This window comes from Cherax quadricarinatus, unplaced genomic scaffold (genome assembly GCF_038502225.1).
Source record: "Cherax quadricarinatus isolate ZL_2023a unplaced genomic scaffold, ASM3850222v1 Contig1324, whole genome shotgun sequence".
NCBI lineage: Eukaryota > Metazoa > Arthropoda > Malacostraca > Decapoda > Parastacidae > Cherax > Cherax quadricarinatus.
In genome coordinates this window covers 88122-95035 of record NW_027196350.1, presented here as the reverse complement: position 1 = coordinate 95035, position 6914 = coordinate 88122, and positions in this window count along the sequence as shown.

Here is a 6914-nt window from a genome sequence, read left to right as displayed (position 1 = left end):
ACCAAATTTATAATTATGTTCTTGCATAAAACATACATCCACATCGTAACGACGCAAAAACCACTCCATCCACACTTTTTTTAACTTCAGTCATTAAGCCATTGGCATTGATAGTAACACACTTGAATTTACAAAAAAGGTGGTTTACCTCCATGTTTTTGGGCCTTTCCTGTTCCCACTTGCACATTAGACTGCCCGGCTTTGTCATTCGGCTTCTCGAGACCCCCCCTCCCCCACACTCTACCCTTATGCTGGGACCTTGAAACTATCCCTTCTGTGACAGGCGGCTCAGCCACTTTTGCCCACGATTTCCTCCCTGGGCGCTGTCCTGGTGTCAAGACGTCGTACATATCCGATGCTCCTGCCGAACGTTTGCGGGAGCCATCCACATGCATCTCCTCGCTGGACGAAGCCTCCTGGTGAACCTCCACCACCACCTCATGCGTCCGTACGAACGTGGTTTTGTCCTGCATTTCCAAGTTAGGGGATTCCACAGTCGTTAACTCACGACACGCTGTCGAAACGACAGGACAATGTTCTGTTCCATCTAGAAGGTCCTGCAACATGTCTTCCAGCAACTTATCCTGTGGCAAAACCTCAGGCCCCACAGGATCCACTGTAAGCGTGGGCACGGTCGATGCATCCACAGACAGGGTGGCACACATCGTAGACTGCATGTCCTCCTGTTGCATCTCATCACTCCAAAGCTTGGGAACTTGCCCAGCTGAGGTACCAGGCTCAGTCACGAAAGCCTCAGCCCGTAGGCCCACAGGTAACTGGTCCCGGGAGTGGCCAACCAGTCGACGGGGGCACTGGGCAGCCATATGCTCAAAAGAGTTGCATAGTCTGCAAGTCTTCCTTTGGCCCGCATAATGAACAAACACCTGGGTCCTATATTTCTCCAGACGTACATAAGAGGGAATCGACTGATGGAGCGTCATCTTGATGGTGAAGGAGCCCTCCAGGAACCTCTCATATGGGCCCTCTCTCCACACTCCCTTGGTCGCTGCATGCACCGTTCCGTATCTGCCGAAAACATCCCGCAGATCGTACTCCTCCGCCTCGAAAGGCACATTTCTCACCTTGACCCAGGTGACATACGTCGACACGTCATGTAGACACACTTCCACAGCCGAATTCACTACCATTCTCCTTTCTTGAAAAGTTTCCACAATCTTGTTGTAGAAGCCGGCATTCACGAATTTTATAAATATCCTTGACATCCCATTCAAAGCTACGCCATATAATTCTTCATTGGGGATGCCGTAGACGTCTCGTATAATGTTTGGCATTAATGTGTGCATTGTAGAAACACTGAGGGAGCCTTGTGTGAATGCAACACAGACCGTGTTAACTCTCCTGCCTTGTTGGTCAGCCATCTTGTGACTTATAGTGGTCTGTGAAAACTGCGCAGAAGTCAGTTGAATCAGGAGCTACTGCGCAGCCTGTCTGCACGGCCCAATAGCGATTCGAACAATGCTTGCGTGATAGATGGACTGACTTTGCATTTTGTGGGGAAATACTTAAGCTCGTTGGGACTATACAGCACCTGGGGAATTGGAAGCAATCTTATTTAGTTCAAGGAAAAGGAGGGTAGCTCAGTTCCATTGAATCACAAGCCCTTCTCTGGCATCGAAGGGACTTTCTTCCCTATTACTAGTTTAATTATTTTCTTTAGGGGAACCACCGAGTTCGTAGGGGGTCTCAACACCTGGGAATGAGGCATTCAGGGTTATGCCAAGGAGAGAAAAAGTTCAATTTGTTGGATGACTCACCTCACCGGAATAAATTATTATTATTATAATCAAAAAGAAGCGCTAAGCCACAAGGACTATACAGCGCTGCAGGGCAGGAAGGAAGCGAGGGCATCAGGTGGCAAAAGGGAGATGGATGAGCAACAGGTTACGGATAACAGCGGGGCAGTGGATGGTGAAAGGGTAAAGGGCAGCAAGAGACTGAACCAGAAAGGGCTGGGGGGAGTGCGAAAAGTATCATCAGAGTTTGTGGAGTAAATCAGTCGTTGTCAAGAAGTCAATGAGAGAGTCAGGATTAAAGGAGGGTCCATCAGCAAGAAGGGAAGGTAAAGAGAGAGTAGTAGAACGAAGACGACGTTGGAGGTAAATTCTGCGTGCTCGTTGATAGAGAGGGCAGTCTAACAGAATGTGGCTAATCGATACTGGAACTTGACACTGCTCACAGAGAGGAACAGGGTGCCTCTCCATGAGATACCCATGAGTAAGACGAGTGTGGCCAATGCGAAGGCGGGAGAGAGTGGTCTCCCAACTTCGGCACTGATGACAAGAAGACGGCCAGTAACCTATGCTCGGTTTAATAGAATGAAGTTTGTTACCGAGCAGAGTTGACCAACGTTGTTGCCAATGGGTGCGAAGGTGGGCAGCTATTGCAGCAAAATAGTCCAGAAATGGAACACCTCGATAGGAAATTGGTAGGTCATATACTGCTGACCGCGCAGCAGTGTCTGCCTGTTCATTGCCCTGTACGTTGACATGACCAGGGACCCAACAAAAAACAATATCTTTATGTTTCGTAGAGATACGGCGTAGCCAAAGTTGGATACGGAGAACTAGGGGATGAGATGCATCAAATTTTCGTATAGCCTGCAGAGCACTAAGGGAGTCTGAGACTACTACAAATGATGACACAGGCATAGATGCGATACGAATAAGTGCTGCAAGAATGGCATACAGTTCAGCAGTAAAAATGCTAGCTGAAGATAGTAAATGCCCTCGTACGACGCTGTCCGGAAACACTGCTGCGAATCCGACGCCGTCTGAAGACTTAGAGCCATCTGTGTACACAGCGGTGGCATGAGAATGGGAGTGGAAGTGATCAAGAAAAAGAGAGCGGGAAGCCACCGTAGGCAGTTGAGCTTTCGAGCAAGGGAGTGAGAAAGAACAGACCCGAACAGCTGGAACTTCCCAGGGGGGTAGGGAAAAGTGAGATGCTACATGAACATATAAAGGTGGTAACTGAAGGGAAGACAAGAGTGAATGTAGGCGAAGAGAAAAGGGACGGAGCAAACAGGGGCGGCGAACGAATAAAGAATGTCTACTAATATCGGTGACCATTCTATAAATGGAAGGATTGTGTAGATCGTGAGAGCGTACATAGTAACGAAGGCAATGGGCATCACGGCGATCAGACAAGGATGGAACATTTGCTTCTGTATAGAGGCTCTCAACAGGGGAAGAGCGAAAAGCACCAAGGCACAAACGTAAGCCTTGGTGATGGATAGAGTTAAGGCTAGAGAGAGTAGCAGGAGAGGCCGCGGAATAAATCTGGTCACCATAATCGAGTTTCGATAAAACGAGGGCTGAATGTAGGCGAAGCAGAGTTCGACGATCAGCTCCCCAGGAAAGATGAGCAAGGGTTTTAAGAAGGTTCAGCCGGCTGTGACAAGTTGCCTTCAGAGAGGTAATGTGAGGTTTCCAGGTCAACCGACGGTCAAAGAGAAGGCCTAGAAACCTGACTGTATCACGTTCGGGGATACGGGAGCCATAGAGATACAAAGGATGATCGGAGATAACAGAGCGTCTAGTGAAAGTAATTTGGTGAGTTTTGGTACTTGAAAATTTAAACCCATGTGTGGTGGCCCAAGTGGAAACACGGTCGACCGCATGCTGGAGAGAAACTGCAATAAGGTGACAGTCAGCGCCTGCACAAGCAATAGCGAAGTCATCAACATAGAGTGATGACCAAATATTGGGTGGAAGAACAGAGGCCAAATCATTTATAGCAAGGAGAAAAAGTGTTGTGCTTAGAACACATCCCTGAGGGACACCTTCAGCTTGGACGAAGTCCGGGGAAAGAACATTATTGACTCGAACACGGAAATGTCTGTCAGTTAAAAAGTTCTTAAGGAAGGATGGTAGATTGCCTCGGAGGCCTAAGGAATGGGCCTGGGCCAAAATATTATACCTCCAAGTTGTGTCATATGCCTTCTCAAGGTCAAAAAATATGGCAATAACTGAGTGATTATTCGCAAAGGCATTACGAACATACGTATCCAAGCGTAGTAAGGGGTCTATGGTAGAACGACCCTTACGAAAGCCATACTGACTAGCGGAGAGACTGTTGTGAGTCTCTAAATACCACATTAAACGTCGATTTACGAGGCGTTCCATCACTTTGCAAACTGCACTTGTAAGAGCGATGGGGCGATAGTGGGAGGCATCATGTCCTGTAGTACCCGGTTTGCGGAAAGGGAGAACAATGGCAGATTTCCACAGCTGGGGAAGAACTCCTTGTGCCCAAATAAGATTGAAGAGGTGTAAGAGGACTACAAGGGCTGACCGATGTAAATGTTGTAACATACGAATATGAATGTCATCAGGCCCAGCTGCCGATGATCGGCAAGCTGAGAGTGTTGCCTCCAGTTCTTGAAGTGTAAAAGGCACATTATACTGTTCTTCTCCGAGAGAAGAAAAGTCCAAGGGTACTAACTCTCTGGCAGACTTTGAGGAAAGAAACGAGGGGCATAGATGGAGCCCTCGGGAAATACGGACCAGATGTGTGCCAAGTTCAATGGCAACGTCGAGAGGGTTTGCTATATCAACACCAGTGACCCGTAGAACAGGAGCCGGGTCAGGAGAGTATTTACCACTCAATTTCCTCACTTTTTTCCAGACTGCACTCATAGAAGAAGCAGAGGTGATGGTGGAAACAGTCTCGCCAACAAGTGCGTTTAGCTTCACGGATGACACGGCGAGCGATCGCATGCTTCTGCTTAAAATCAACAAGTCTCTCAGCGGTTCTATTGTACCGGTACCTGCCCCATGCAGCACGTTTCAAACGTACTGCACGAGCACAAGCAGGAGACCACCAAGGCACGCACTTCTGAGAATGCCTGCCTGAGGTTTGGGGTATAGAATGAGAAGCTGCGGTATAAACTGATGTCGAGAAGATGTGTAGGAGCTCATCAATGGAGGATGAAGAAGGAACCTCACTAAAAGCAGTGAGGTGTGAGTAAAGATCCCAATTTGCCCGATCAAATTGCCAGCGAGGGCTACGGAAAGGTGGTGAATAGGAAGGAGAAGTAAGAATGATCGGGAAATGATCGCTGTCATGTAAGTCTGGTAGAACAGACCAGGTGAAGTCTAGTGCAGTGGAGGAAGAGCAGACTGATAGATCGATGCAAGAGAGAGTATGAGTACGAGGATCAAAATGGGTGGGAGTACCCGTATTTAAAACATGGAGGGGGTGAGAGGCAAGAAAAGCCTCCAACTGAATGCCACGTGAGTCACAATGAGACCCCCCCCAGAGGAAATGGTGGGCATTAAAATCACCAAGTAACAGAAGTGGTGGTGGTAAGGATGAAACAAGAAAGGCAAAGTCTGGGATAGAAAATGCTCGAGAAGGAGAGAGATATAAAGAACATATTGTAAACCACTTATTCAAGTGGATACGGGCTGCAGTGTAATGCAGCGAGGTATGGACAAATAGTTGACAGTACGGAATATCATTGCGTAGAAGAAGGGCACTTTCATTAAAGGTCCCATCTGAGAAAGGATCCGAAGAATACAATAAATTATAGCCTGAGATAGGTTGGAAAACAGCCGAGTGTAATTTTGGTTCTTGTAAGCAAGCACCAACAGGGGAAAACCTGGAAAGCAACATCTGAAGCTCACCCCGATTACCCCTGAGGCCGCGGATATTCCACTGTAAATAGGCCATGATTGGCGATGAAGAAAATATCAGGAATCTGTAGGTAAAGGCACCTACGGACTAGAGGGGTTAGAAAAGTCAACGTGTGGTGGCATTGGAAGATGTTCAAGTAGCGAAGGAACGGAGCGTTGTGAAGAATGGGGTTGTGAAGATGGAGGAGAGGGAAGAGAAGGAACAGGAAGTGAATCAGTGTCCATTGAAGGTTTAGTCTCTGCAATATATTCTGAAATGGTTTCAAGTGTTTCTGAATTCAAAGATGTATGGGAGACCATATTGGAGATAGGAGGAGGAGGAGGGTGAGTAAAGATTGGGACAGTAATGGACTGTACCAAAGTAGAGGGGGAGGGAAAAGTGTAAGGGACTGGAGATGAAGTGTGGGGGGGACAGAAGAGGCAGAAACCTGGGAGGTGACAGAAGAGGAAGAAACTTGGGAGGGGACGGGGGTGGAAGGCATAGTACGAGGAGGAGGGTGAATCTCCACACTTGTAATAGAGCCAGAGAGAGGGGAAGAACTAGGTGCAGAGACTGGAAAGGTAAAGTGTGGAGGCGGAAGAAGGGAAGGAAGGGGCAAAGAAGATTTGAGCAATGTGGATTTTTTGGACTTCTGAGTAGAGGGGCGATTGGTATTAGGTGTCGTACGAGGTCTTGTCGATACTGGGGCTTGTGAGGAAGGACGCGAAGATGTGAGAACAGACTGAGTTGTAGTCGGGACGTCAGAGCCAAGGACAGCAAAAGGATTAGATGCCGTAGTGGCTATGGGAGGGGTAACAACAGAGGAGGCTGCAGAAGATGGGACCCCAGAAGTGGGGGGACGTTTGGAAACACGGGAATAAGAAACACAGGGTAGTCTCCCTTGGAGGCGGAGATGAGTAACTGCCATAGCATAAGGGAGACCTTCTGCCTCTTTGAGGCAACGGATTTCACGTTCATTTAAGTAGACCTGGCAACGGCGGGAGTACGAAGGGTGAGCTTCATTACAATTAAGGCAAGATGGAGGTTGACTGCAAGATGTATTAGAATGGTCGTCGGCACCACAGACTGGGCATTCGGCCATAGATCTGCAATATTTCGCTGGGTGACCAAAACGCCAGCAATTTCTACATTGTTGCGGTGTAGGTATCACCTTTCGAACTTGTAACCGATGTCCCGCGACATATACAGAGGACGGGAGTTCTCGGCTGTCAAAAGTTAAATGAGCCACATTGCAAGGGTAACGTCTCCGCCCCTGG